This window comes from Vanessa tameamea, chromosome 17 (genome assembly GCF_037043105.1).
Source record: "Vanessa tameamea isolate UH-Manoa-2023 chromosome 17, ilVanTame1 primary haplotype, whole genome shotgun sequence".
NCBI lineage: Eukaryota > Metazoa > Arthropoda > Insecta > Lepidoptera > Nymphalidae > Vanessa > Vanessa tameamea.
The window spans coordinates 7633743-7649916 of record NC_087325.1 but is presented as its reverse complement, the minus strand read 5'-3'; positions in this window follow the sequence as shown (position 1 = coordinate 7649916).

The following is a 16174-nucleotide window of genomic DNA, read 5'->3' as shown; positions in this document are numbered from 1 at the left end:
CATTTTGTCGTTCTTGAATGGAGCCATAAAGTCTCGCAATTTTCGTTAGGGTTGTCAAAAGATGATTTTATTTTATTTAAACATTATTCCAATACCATTTTTTAACTACTAATTGCAATCTTTTATTGACGTTTTCCAAAAATATATAATTAGTTATCGTTTAAAGTAACAAATTTCTGCTTACGTCAGAATAGGTTTTACTTTTATACTGTTTATCAACCAATATTTTTTCTTTACGTTTATTGTTTTTTAATTACGAGTAACAAGCCGTTAAAGTCGTTTATATATATCACATACATGCGACTCCAAAATAAATGATAACAAATAAAAAGTTTTTTATAAAGATCCATTCGAATTTTGCCTCGTTATAGAAATCGAAAGCCACAAGACCTTTGATTATATTTATCGGATAAATGTAGTTACCTATTTCTTATATATACTAAAATTTTTGGCGAAACCCTCAAAAAAATTATACAACGTTGAATATTTACGAAGTATTGTGACATTGGTTTTCTTAAACTTCCGTGCAAACAAATGCTTTTAACTTAAAAATATTACTAACTTTCATACTGACAAAATATATTATAAAAGTAAATTATACTCTATATATTAGTATTAGTGGAATCGTTACATTTTATGTTGCTTTAAAAAATTCCTAGTATTTGATATTTGAAAAAATGAAGTTGGATAATACTTTTATATGTTTGAACATTTCAAGAGTAGTCAGCGTCGTGTAAATACAATAAAAGTTATAAATCAAAATAATATATGAACACAATTATCAGTAAGAAGCTTAGATAGTACAATAACGAATTAAACTGTTAGTTTTTTATGTACGAAAGTGTACATAATTAATGTTAAGTATAGTCATGAAAGCCATCACGTTTTCACAAGTCAAGAGAATGACTTTTTTTTAAATACAAATCAATCACAATGTAATTTAAAATGTCATTTACTTTTAGTATCAATGCTAAGAATTTCATTCAACAACCCGCGTGGGAGCAGCGTTATATAAACTCAACTCATCTCAACATTCATTTGTTAAATATTAACAAAAACGACGCATACATTAAGAGAAGCATAAAATAAAAAATACATTAACAAGAAATCTTTAATTATACATATATATATATATTATTAAGTGCTGTCTCAATTAGGTGTATGTAATTATGTCCACCCTTAAACAACCTTAGACCTTAGCCTTAGTGGACATGCACGAGCTGGCAACATACTACTAACTAAATTTTAAAAGTATGTTTTGTTATAACGTCTATTAAAGCGTATTCATTACGTACGATACAAGCCACATCCATAGCTTTCACTCCTCCTGTATACAATTATATCAATTAGAGGAGGCTCGTGGCAGAACAGGCTTCAATTCCAAATGTTAAATCGCAGCAGCACTTTTATGTAAATACAAGTTAAGTGCAATGTGAATATTGTTACGTTGTACAGTAATTGTGTACATCCAAAGAGTACAATTAGAGCAATTATTTTTTTTATAATATTGGTACGCGATTGGTTAATTCGTCATCTGTATATCTGAAAATGGTTAACCGGTTATAGACATTTTTGAAATTTCACCACCACCCTTGGGAGCTATGTTATGTTTCTTAAGCCTGTAGTACTAACATAACATATGTCATAAGGTGGTATCTACACAGACGGAATTGCACCAAGCCCTACCACCATGTTAGTGGTTAAATTAAGACGGTTAAATATCTTTCAAATTAAATGTCCACTAAAAAATATATTACATATATTTTTATTTAAAAAAAAAAACTTCAATATTAATTTATCATAAGGTAAAGATAGTTTCACAGACGAAAACATGATCGAACCTAAACAATTGTTTACTCAGAAGCTAACAGGGTAACAAAAAACAAAATCATTAACAAGGAAAAAATAATTATATTTTATAACATCCCCGCCTATTTTTGGCTACCAAAAGCACTCCCGTTTGAATTCTATTAAAACTTAATTAACTTTTTCTGTTCGAGATAAATTAAATGAACCTTTACACGAAGGACTCGATTTGTTTTGCTACTTTTAAACGTCACTTGTTGAGTGATTAATGTGGTATTGGCGAAGAATTGCGTTTGGGAGGACAAAGCCGACAAAGGTTGATGGAAATTAGTCGATTAGTCAAATTTAGTTGAACTAACAGTGGCATTGAAAACTTAACGAAATACGTTATTAAAAATTCTATGCATATTAAGTTAGATGTTTTTTTTTTTTTTAATTTTATTACACCAAGATAGAATATTGTTAAGTTTATTAATATGTTGTTATAAATTCATAGTCTCGTCATATAATTAGCTTTATAGCTTGCATTATTTTATATTTTTAAAATGTCTCTACAATGATTAAACTTAGGTATTAATATAAAAATATCATAAGGCGATTATAGTAAAATATTCGAACTAATTTTGCCTCGTCCGCACGTTGTGGAATTCCATCCACGCAGGAGAAGGCCTAAGGGAACCAGCCGAACCATATTTCACGGTCATCCGATGGTTTCGGGATCACCCGCTGTGCTTCTGAATTAAGTAAAAGCCTTCCAGCTCTTGTTTCTTAATACCTAGTTGGTATTAGGCTGTGGTCACACTGGAGACGGTAAATTTACATATAAAACTGCAACCTACCTTTATTATTTATATTTAATTTGAACGACTTCATATAAACATCCCAAAATAATATGTTTACAATTGTGAGAGACGATATACCAAAACTTCCATAAAATTTTATAGTTTACTTATTTTTAAGCATTTTATCATTGTGTACCCTGAGATCATACGCATTTTTGCGGAATTGTATTGTGAAAAGTTAATAACAATATATTTATTTCTATTTATATTATATATTTGTGAACGATGCTTAACGACCACGAACAAAAATAAGAATTGTTTTTATATGTAAAATACATACAGCTACAAATACACCCGGTGTGTCCACGCCTTAAACCCCTTAATAGATGTCTCGGTCTAATTTAAGGTTTGACGTGTTTTTAATTTAGTGTCCTCGCCCGCGGCTGCTGTCGGAAACCTAAATAACGCGTATAACTTTCAGGGATCACGCCGGCACTCATTACCGACTGATTTGAATAAACCGATCTTTTTATCCTTTTCTTAAATGTATATTTACGAAATACATGTCATACTTTTGTCGATGACTTTTTGGATTTTATCGGTGAAGCTTCGCCCTAACCAACTAAACGTCTATGACATTCGTAGTTGGTCATTAGTTGTTTTACTTCAAATTATAACTTGTTTTGTTGTACTTATAATGTTTTTATTCAAAGTTTGAGTGAGTTTGGATACTAGGAGATATATACCAAAATGGCCAATGTCTATGGGCGCTGGTGACCAGTTACTATCAGGTGGTATAAAATAAAGTTTGCTACAATAATTAAAGATTATGGTTACATTAACAGTCTGTAAATTTCCCACTGCTGGGGTAAGGCCTCCTCTCCCTTGAGGAGAATGTTTTGGAGCATATTCCACCACGCTGCTTTAATGCAGGTTGGTGGAATACACATGTGGCAGAATTTCAATCATGATGTTTTCCTTCACCGCCGAGCACGAGATGAATTATAAACACAAATTAACCACATGAAAATTCAGTGGTGCTTGCCTGGTTTTGAACCCGAAATCATCGGTCAAGATGCTCGTGTTCTAACCACTGGGAATGATTATGATTAGTCAGTAAGCAAATAAGTGCCTCCAACTAAGCCAAAGATAATAATAATACATACAAGGAAGTCCAATAAATTAATATTTAACGATCTGATATAACCCACTGGTGGCATAAATCTTAATCGAAGGTTGTAAGTTCACCCGTGCAACCAATAATGAGGTTTGATTCATCCTAAACTCTGTGGTGAAGAAAAACAAACACATTTATAAACACAAATTAAACACGAGAAGAACAAAAAGCATTTCGACTCCTACTAATTCATATTCATAATAGTTATGATTTGTTCCTGCAGTCAGAAATCACTCGTGAAATATTGACAACCGACATACTGTGATACGCGATTTTGATACTTGTATCCTATAAATTTTATAATTGCTATAGTCGATGTCGTATGTAATATTCTAAAGTACAAGCTCGTGTTCTGCGGTGAGTTTCGAGTTTATTTTTACAGAATAGCTTAAATTATTCCATTTCCATCCAACTTCCACTGAACCCGTTGTTTTATAATAAGGAAACCTCTGCACGTCAACGATTATTTCGATTCTATTGTTATAGTGTCATTTTGTTTTGGTAGAATTATCCCCCTTCTTATTAATAACAATTAACAAACTTAAATATTTTGTTAACAATCAACAAAGTTATTTAATAAATAAGGCGTATTACTCAACACGAGATATTGATGATAAGAATGTGTGATGTTAATATATGTTTGTTTGCAGGCGGTATATGTAATATATGTATGTATATATGTTGAATAACTAGTGTTGGTTCTTCTCGACACAATCAAAATTCAGAACCGATGTTTTACAATTAATAAAATATTGTACGTTAAGTAACTAACGTAGAGTCTCTTGATTGAAGATTCATTTGGACTATTGAGTGTTTAATATCTATAAAAAAGCATAAACCGTTATTACAATCGATTAACTCGTTTTCTATTTTGGCGAAATTAAAGATCGTTTAAATACATAACCATTTAGTCAAAATGTCAGCCGCTAAAGTTAATAAAGCAATAATTCTTACAGCCATCGCGATGTGACACAGCCCGTGACTCAGTACCGGTACTGGCGCTGCGCGGGGTCACTCGGGTTCAAGCGCTCAACTTTGACCGCTTAACGCCGAAATCTCGCACATTTTACCTTGGAAGCCATTGTATTCAATATTTAAATGAACCTTTACGTTTTTAAATAACTAAATGAGTAAACAAATTCGTTGTAAAACTAAGTAATAAATCGCAGTACATGTGTTAAATGTTTGTATGTGTGTAAATATCTCTTTATCACTACGTAGTATAAAAAAAAGTCGTTTCCCGACGGTTAGTTCTATAAACTACTAGATAGAGTTATTTATGAGAAACGTTTATATGTAAAACGATGAGCGTTTATTTGAAAAATTCATATTATAGTAGAGAAAAGCCGAGAATTTAAATTTTTCTAGCCGGAAAAGAGCAATAACTATTATATAAATGTTTTATCATGTTTATCTAAAAATTATATATACTAACCGTAAAAGAGCGAAGCCGGAACGAATAGCTTGTTATATATAAATAGCAAAACATTTAAAAAGAGAAAAGGTGATCGTTCAACGATAAATGATGATATTTAATACTAATTCGCCAACCGAATAATAAAAGTTATACTAAATTAACTAACTTTTTGTAGTGTTATACAAACGCACTTAAGATATACATTTTTCTACGTATGCTTAGTTGACTAGCTCATATAGCTGTGGATCATAAGACCCCGAGTTCACAACCAGGGTTAAACCAATAAATTTAATGAGTTTGTTGAGTAAACCTTAGCTGCAACTATGAGAGCAGATTGATGGTGACACTTTGCTTCGCTGAACACATACCAAAAGTTAACCACTTGACTTCTCTCTGTGTGTGTCAGATTGGAGTCCAATCTATATATTAAAAAAATAAAATTGAATTGTCTATTTGTAAAATAAAAATATTATATATTATACATAAATGCATATGATTGTTTAAATGCATATGATTGTTTAAATGATATTTAAACAAAAAATACAACTATTAAATTTTTGTCTGTTTATCAGTTTTAAGTAATTTCCTACAATTGAACCGATTTCGACCAGACATTAACTGATAGATAGTCAATATTTTAAAGATATACTTAAGGTACTTTCATTTTGAAATAAATAAAAAACCACACGAAAACAATTAAACCATAACAGTTTTGTCTGGGCAGGACAAAGTCTGCCTGGCTCCGCTAGGCATACTGTAAGAGTGAACCAGTGTTTGCAAACACTTATGATTTTGTTTTCCTACATTGGTTAATCTTCGTTAACTGTGACCGCCGTGAAGGACGTTAATTGCTAAATTGTTTCTAAAATTACAAAAAACACAATTAATTTTTTATTTTCTATTTCTAATTACCTAATTAAAACTATTAAAATTTGAAATGGTACAGAACAAACGTTTATAATATTATTGTACTAACGCAATAATGAACATATTTATAACGTACAGTCAACAGAAAAATAATAACCGTTAAAAATAAATAAACGTTTAGTAATTAAATGATACGAAAACTACTCTCAGAAAACTACATTAAATAACTCTATACTAATATTATAAATTCTAAAATAATTCTAACTGTTACCTCTTCACACTTAAACTGCTGAACCGATTTAGATAAAATTTGGTATCGAGATAGTTTGAGTCCTGTAGACATAGGCTACTTTTCTAACTCACCCCTCGAAGGTAAAATGGGGGTGACGGTTTGTGTCCTATCGGTAAAGTTTCGTAAATTTCGTGCGGGTAAAGCCGCAGGATATAATAAAGTCTGTAACTCATAAGTTTTTCCTTTTCCTCAACATTTGTTTACTTAAGTTACACATTGTCACGACACTGTTATTTTATGTTAAGCATAAATCATGTAAATCCTTAGCTCGCTTCTATTAGTTTTTAATTTTTTTCCTTACATTTTTTTAATGTAAAAGATTTAACAAAATCTGCTCAAAAACCTTAAACACTACAGCCAAAAATAAATTTAAAAAATAATATTCATATAGAAAGGCTAATATTGTCCACGCTTGTATGTACATATATAGCCTGCCCTGGATTGCCTTTAAGAGATCGTTTTTAGTGATGAGGCCGTCTATACGTGCAATTTGTTAAAACTTATTTTTTTAAATGCGGACAAAAAATGCCGTCTCTCTCTTTATATATCTTACTCTGACACACATTAAGTATAAGTTTTCTGATTTATAACATAGATGTATTATCTTAAAACGGTATGATGAAAATTTTAATGCGTGATAGAGATTTATGGCCCAATCGTTGAAATGATTTTTATTTTTACAAATTTATAAATATTTAAAAACCAGTAATATTATTTTAAATGTGACATTTGCAATGCACCTTCATTAATAATATAAACTAAAAATATTTCCAATACTATTTATATTTTAAAACCTACTATTACTTGGTGGTTGGCTTTTTTAAGCCTGTGGATAGGTATCACTCACTCATCACATAGTGCACTGCAAAATAGCTTAAATTAGTTTTTTTTTTCGGTAAGAGAGATGAGTAAGCCATTGTTTTTATAGGTACAAGGGGCATTTATTAATTCCCAATGTCGTTATCGCATTGGCGATGAAAGGATATTTTAATATTTCTTACATTACTATTGTCTATGAGAAGCCTACCTACCTATTTAAATAATAAAAAAATATTCAGTCTTTAGAATGATACAAAGGTAAGTAACATTCTATATATGTTCAACTTCTGAAGGATATCCTTATTCGGGTGTATGGATAGACATATGGCGGAATATCTTCCGAATCATACACATTTCTGTAATTAACTGAGTAACTAACACAGGTTTGAATACTCTTCGGTTAAAAATTATACAATTTAGCCATTGTATAGACCACTCAGACTTTATACAATAACTCATAATAAGTATAACGTACTAAACTCAATAGCCCAACGGTAGATAAACTCTTACGTAAGGATTAGTTCGAATCTGACACCTTAGGGCTATTACGTATTTCAAAATAAAACGTAATATTAAATAAATACAAAAATAATTTAATAATACTTCTTACCTCACTCTTACTAATCCTTAAAAAAACCTCAACAACACGCAATGCAATTCAAATTACATTTACCAATTACAATAATAATATAAGAAACTACCAATGAAGTAATTTGAATAATTTATTACCAATATACAAGTCGAAATCGTCACAAACAAGATCACATCTCGTAACGATTTAACTGAACAATACAACTACTTACAAAAGACTCATAAATTAAAACCATAATCAGCATTTAAATCATTCATTTGCCGAGCAAACACGATTATACAAAAGACCAAAATAAATATTTCAAACTGTTGTGTTGACTGTATTCACAAACATATTTATATTCTGAGTCCTTTGTCAGACAAATAAGAAAAATGTCACTTTAAAAAAAAATCAATGACCTTCCATTTCGCAATGGTTCATCAGATTTTTTTTTATATATTTATCGCCACCCTTTTAGGTTGAAATCGCACCAATACATTTGGTGTCTCCACCTAAAACAAATAATTTGTAATCCTGAATTATGTGCTGCTGACTGCATACATTTAAAAGATATGAATCTATAAATTAGTGATGGATATGCATGAGTCTAAAGTTTTATCGATATATTATTATAATTATATTATACTTTAATTAAAATACCACAGAACTCCAATGGATTTAAAACTTTAATTGACATATAAGAAACAATTAAAATTATAATATTACGAATTATTTTACCATAAACATTTAAACTACACTTAAAATAACACATTTAGAAATATAATTTTATTTTTGTTTAAATGTTTATTGCTGAAATAAAATATTATGTAACATATATCGAAATTTCCATCACTATTATTAAGTCATCGACTTGAGGAAATAAAAATATCGATGTCTCGTATCGCCCCCGACCTTTCCCGACTGGCGTGCCTATTTGTCACCTCAACTGGACTCCTGTACGAACGCGCTGCAAACATGCTGATTCGCATCAGTAGTATCATTTCAAAATATATTAAAAGACATTCAGACGTTTTATAAAATAAGCTTTAAAATCAGTATTATAAAGTCGAATTTGATTTACATTATTTAATAATGTAGAATTGTATAAATGTGGAGACAAATTTATTCATTGGCATTGTATCCATGAACCACGTTGTTTTAACTACGTAGCGATCAATTTGACAAGCGTTGCTTGAATTTTAAAATTGTTTAATGTAACGTGTAATCGTTACTTGAATTATTAGGGAAAATTTCTTTGAACAAAATTACATGAAATCCTGCCATTAATAAAAAAAGATGTCGTCGGTCATCCGTTTGGAAATTTACGTTTAAAAATACCTAATCACATAAGAGGAAGTTTGAATGAACCGGTAATCAATCTGGAAACCGGCTGTCATGGTATGGGTATGTTATGAGGAATGAGGACCACGTTGTGAGAAAGGTTTTGAGAATGGATATGGATGGATATAGAGGTAGGGGACGACCAAAGAAACGATGGATGGATTGTGTGAAAGACGATATGGTTAGAAAGAATGTTACTTGTGAGATGACGTCCGACAGAGAAGTAAGGAAGAAGAAGACATGCTGCGCCGACCCCAAGTAAAATTGGGATAAGCGCCGGAGGATGATGATGAAGAATACCTAATTAAATGACGATGACAATTTTTTTATTGAAAATCCCGTGTGAATTAAAACAATTACAAAAACAGTTTAAATAATATTATAAAAAAACCATATGAAATAGAAATAGGCAGAGAGGAATAAAAAGAGAGAGAAAGGTCAAATGGAGACTTTGTTTCGTGACTGTCACTGCCAGTTCACTCGACAGTAAGTCGCGTAAAAGAACTTCGTTCCAAAAATAATCGTCACGAGTAAATACGAGAAGTTGGATTCGTGGGTAGCAATATTTTCACTGTAAACTCTCGGATAGAAGTGGATTATAAAGTCAAATCCGATCAAGCAGTATCACTTTTCACCTGCTCAATTTAAACACATAAGAACTGAAGGAAACATAGTGTAATATAATAACAAGTGAAGGACAACATCGCGGATGAAGCTGTTCACGTTGAATGGCCACATATAAGTTTCTCTTATGAAATCTTCTCAATCTAGACGTATATATAATATACGTTAATCACTAAATTGTAAAAATAAGGTCGTTGACCTAAATAAACGCTCTTACATTTGAAAGTAAACATAATGTTGAATTTTTGTTTTGATATCGTATGTAATCGTGTACTCGGTACAATTAATGTTGTCACGGAAGTGTTTACATACAAAACACATTCTACGTGAATGTCGTAACTCGTTATTACGATTTTTAACTGAAGGTCACAGACAGATTTATTTGTGCTAGTTAGAATATGTAATTGATAAATCTGTTTTTTACTTTGTGAAAGCTAGTCTGGGTAGGTACCATCTACTCATCATATATTTTACCCCCAAGTAGCAATACGTTGGATTTGTTGTGTTCGACTTTTATGGGTGAGTGAGCCAGTGTAAATACAGGCACATGGGATATCACAACTTAGTTCCCAAGGCTGTTAGAACATTGGTGTAGGAATTGTTTAATTTTTCTTAGTGCACAAATGTCTATAGGCGATGGTGACCACTTACCATCAGGTGGTCCATATACAAGGCCGCCTATTATATTTATTCAAATATTTACAATTATATAATAATTGTAGCCCTTTCTTAATTACTAGTGTGCCGCCCCGGTTTTGCTCAGTGCAATAACCCCTATAGGTACCTATAGCACTCAGGAATAATGAAACTTTTTACCAGTAAAGAAATGTTTAGAATAAGATCATAAGTTCCGGAGATGGGTAATATCCTAAATGTGATGATTACTATGTATAAATTTATAAGCAAATTTATAGTACTTATAGAAAAGATTTTGTTTTATTTTGGTGACTAACATAGTGTTAAAATTAAAAGTAACACCCTGTGAATATCACACTGTAAGGAGAAGGTTGGAGAGCTTATTCCACCGCGCTACTCCAAGGCGAATTGGTAGATTAAAACTTAAATAAATATTGATCATTAATTTCTTAATACATATATAGATAATTTCACCACGCTGTGGATACACTTATAGCAAAATTGTATTGAAATTAGTCACTCGGAGGTTTCCTCACGATGTTTTCCTTCATTGCCGAGCACGAAATGAATTATAAACACAAATTAAGCACATGGAAATTCAGTTTTGCTTCTCTGGATTTGAACTATATATGCATCCTAACCACTATATTCTGTGATATATAGATTTTAGCTGTCATTATTGAATTAAATATTTTTCGCAGAGAAAATAATGTCAATATAGAGATATTTTGCAACAACTCTACGTAGAACAAGCTTTCAATAGTTCAATTCAGTTCAACGGTTAAATGAGCCAGTGTTATTTCTAATAAGGGATATATATATTATGTAATACGTAGGATGAACAACTGGACCACCTGACGGTAAGTGGTCACCACCACACATAAATATTGGTGCTGTAAACAATAATAACAATTTTTTACATTATACCAATGTACCACCAACCGTAAGAAATAAGATGTTATGTTCCTTGTGCCTGTTACTCACTCACTTACCCTTCAAACCGGAACACAACAATAATAAGTATTGATGTTTGGCGGCAGAATATCTGATAAGTGACTGGTACTTAACCAGATGGACTTGCACAAAGCCCTACCACCAAGTAAAATAGATCTTCGTCCCCCTCGATAAAAACAGCCAGCGAATTATAGCCCTTACGGTGTAAGGAATGCTCATACATTGCCATTGACACACTAAGAAATATAAACAGTGATTGGCGCATTTTCCCTTCGCTTTCTTCGGGTAAATTTAAAAAAATAACATAAATAATACAATATTATAATATGTATAACCATCTTTGTGTTCATATTTTATTTTAAAATTGAATTATATTATTACGAGTTTTAAAGCAATATAGAAACAGCGTCATAGTACTATTTTTTAAGTATATATATATACGTACTATATATTTGAGTCCGGGCTTTTTTAGTTTCCTTTTTAAATTATGTATATTATATTTAATTTATAGCTCCATTGCATTCTTAATAATAATAAAATAGATATTAATATTCATATGATTTGTACGGTAAGTATTTTAATTGTATTTTGTATATAGCTAAGGCTTTAATATAAATAATTCGTACGTAAACAGAAAAGTAAACATTAATAAAGTAAATTGTGTATACTAATATTCTAAATGCGAAAGTAACCCTGTCTTTCTGTTTGACTTTACCGAATGAAATTTGTTAACATTCTTAAGACAAATATTTTATCGTTTATTTGTAAGCTAATGTAAGTACTCATTATTAAATAGACTTGAAATGTATTTGTTTTAACTAATTAGAAACCAATGAAACGTACGCTTATTAAATCAAACAAAATTTATTCAGCAGAAATACAATTCTAAAAACCATTCAGATCCATACGAACAAACGAACAAGTCATTAAAATTTGAATTAAATTTTATTGGGCAAGCGTTGCTCGCTCGCTCTTTTGTTCTGGTTACGTTTCGAGCAGCACGCGTAGGCGTAATAGCCATCGAATAAAACAGACCGTTCTGAACGAATAGCCCACGAAATAATTGTTTAGATTTATCTACACGTTGTTTATAGCACGGTTAGGAATCTTTCCCAATCATTAACCATAACGACCGATACAGTAAAGCAACAAGAAATAACGTACAAGAAGATATCCGTAAACAAAATTCCTATATCAGAATTGATTGAATTAATCGTAATCATAGACGTCTTTGAGTAATATCAATGGAGTGTTGGTACTAGCAGCCGACTAATCATAAATAACAAATCAAATAAATTAAGTTGAGGACCGAGCGACATTCATTATTCTTTATAAGACATTCAATAGTCTAATGATTCTAAAACTCCGACTACCGAAATAATAAACATCAATCAAGAGCCAATGCTTTAATAAAATATATCAATCACTTCGTCTATAACGAATTCGATTTTATGTAAACAGATGAAACAAAAGTATTAAAAATTAAAGGGAATAACATTTGACGTGTACCTACTGTGCAATATAAGGAGGATTCGATTAGTCATTATTTGATTTAGTTCGGCGGACTGGCAAGGCCCCTGGGGAGCGGCAGTGGGGGGTTCTTCGAGCGCTTTGCTATATGCTCGTCATCAGCCCAACCATCGACACTTAGTGGATCTGAAATGTACAGAACTGCATCCTGTGCTGTGTTCTGAGTTATGGGATCGCGAGTTATGTGGTAGTATTAACAAATTTGATATTTATTTATTGATACGGAATATCTGCCTTCGGGCAATCGTTTTAAGATTCAATAAATCTCAAAAGTAACGCAAATAAAAATCATAATATAAAAAATCGTGTATTCATTATATTAGTTCTAGGAATTATTACAAGCGCATCCGCTTTATTAACTCTTCTGTTTGGCTTTGAAACAACATTATTTGTGAGTTTTATTGCGATAAAACCTTTGTTGTGAGCATGTAACATCAAATGTCGAATATAATTCTGGAATAACCTTCGTTGTCAATACGTTGTGATAAATGATTATTTTGATAAAAAATATAGAAATATAAAGAGTAAATTTGATAACAGGTAGAAGTCAATTCGAATCATCGAACTGCACACATTCATTTACTTGTACAGAAGTAATAAACTTCGAGGGGGGTTAATTATGAATAAGCAACCTCGACTTAATAAGATTAAAGTAACACAAGTAATACGAACTGAATGCAACATAATTTACCGACTTTACATGCTCATTTGTGATTAGCCGGCGCGAAAGGGCAAATCCTGTATTAAGATAGGTAATGAGGTTAAATCCTACCACTTATACCGAAAGGTAACATGTTAGAAATTGATACAATGTAATTTAAATTCTAATAATAAGTATTACAGTACTTATGAAAAGCAATGCGTTCAAAGTTGCTGACGAGAGTGCGGTAGAAAATTAAGTACAAAAAAGTATGATATTTAATAGGATATTTTGTATTGTAGACCGTGTTGAAGGTTAAGATAGAGTTCATAATGATAACGGTGATCTTAATGAAACGAAGAAAGAAGTTAACGATGGATTGTGTGGTAAGTCGGCACCCTGCTGCCGCGGACCCCGACCGCGCCTATCACGGACAAGACATCGATTAGTGATCGACTGAATTCAATTGCTTGGAGAGACATGAGTCGATACCGTCAAATCGAGACCGAGCGATCGAGATTTGTATTGTTCGATTTTTCGAAAATTTGCATTTTAAGAACGTCACGTCAACGACAACGCTGAGTCACCTGACAAATGAAAAGGAATCGATCGTGTCAGATATCGAAATGCGTTGACCGTAAGCCCCGTTTTATTGTTGTTGTAATATGATTACTGTCAACCGAAATATTTTTCATCGAATCACTCCTCGATTCGATCAGTCTCCGTCGTTTATTTATAAGATTTACTTTTAACTCTATATTCATTCGTTTGTTAAAGTTTATTTGAAAAAAATAATAATCGATTTTACATACTTTATGTTTTGTTTAAATATGGAACATTTAAAAGCGTTGTTATTAAACGAATTTTCATGTCACGCACGCGTAGCACGATCTTATAGTATTTCGAGTTTATTGGCTTAAGTCATGACATCACCATATGCGGTAAGCGCTGATAGTTACACTTAATAAAAATCTTGATTGTTTATTATGACCGTGGCGTCACATTTATCACATGTGGCGTAAACATAAACGTTTCAACCGGCGGTAATTAATTGTTGAACGTGCCATTATTACTTAAAATTTTAATTTAATCTTTATTATCTGATATTATGACTTGTTTAATACTTGCGTGTTAATTATTAAACAGAAATTATTCTCGTATTTAAATGTAATACAGTATTCATTATGATTATGATACTAGACATTCAGCAGTACTGTATTTTAAGTACTTACTTTGTATTTCACTCAAAACCGTATCGTAAGTCACGTTGATACGGTATTTTCGTCCATGTGACCATCGAATGCTTTAATTGTTATGATCAATTTCGCATAACGCTGTCTAATGTCATAATTCACAGAGTAACTCTACTGAACCACAGCTTCAATCCAGCACTATTACAGCATTTTATCTGTCTTTAGTGGTCGCCAAAGTTCCGAATACGTATTTAATATATTTGACAACTTTCCCTTTCTCCCTCTGTTACGTTTGTGTGTGTTTACGTATGTGTTGTGAATGTTTCTTTAATGTTGTGTTTTTGAGTACAAATGATGATATTATCTCCAAACTAATTTCATCCGACGTGTATTTGCATAATGAACAAGTCAGTTTCGGTTCGAACAAATTGCACTGAGTAAAATATGTATTGAATCTTTGAGGTCATTAAATGGTATATTGATAGTGTGGGACGGAATCTCATCCAGAATAATATAATCCTTTAATTTGTGTACCTACATATATTGTACTTTTAATACTGAATTAGCATGATATTCAGGGTAGAAATAGCTCATAGGTACTATGATTTAACGTATTGGCTATCTAACACCAAACTGCCTCACTTACAGACGAAGCTGTGAGTGTAGGTTCATCAGCTTTATACATTTCAGAGTTCAGCAGCCCAAATACTAGATTTCTGCCAAAGATATGTTATAACAACTAAGATCAAGAGCAGATAAAATATTACGACAGATAAACTCAACAACGTTTTAATCATCCAACCTTGTATTTGAATTCAAGACCTCGGAATCTACAGCCTTATAATTTAACTACTAGACAAACGAGGCAGTTTATTACATATAAAAGCAACTTCGAACATTATGATGATACATTTCGCGTCCTCCACACAGTAGGGCTCCGAAGTTAACGTAATAAAGGGATTTGAATAATACCATTAATAACACGAACATCATTACCTTACTCTTTCTATAACCATATAATAAAACAGCTGTCTCTTTCTTACTTTATTGTACAATTAAATATCATTTGAAGCTATTTTAATAATGGTATCATCAGGTTTCGATGTACTTTATTGTTCGTAATATTATAAGAATATTGTCGTCGTTAAACGCAAAATGTTTTCTTGCGTTATTGATATCATATAAATAACCCAGTGGGGAGATGATACGGATCTTAACACGATGCCAGATTCAAATCCTATTGTGCTTATTTTTGTAATTCATATTGTCCGAGAAATCTATACAAATAAAATCGTGTATCCTGACTAACTATCAACGAACAGACAAAACTACTTAGTGTAAAAAGCTTAAATTTGGAACAAAAACCAATAATTCAAAATCAAAATACACTTTAGTCAAGTAGGCTTTTACAAGCAATTTGAATTGTCATTTTACATTACTATATCAAGAGCTACCCCCGGAAATCGGAATGTAGATTCGAACATAAGTTAATCTAATATCATGATTGTACAAAAAAAATGAAAAT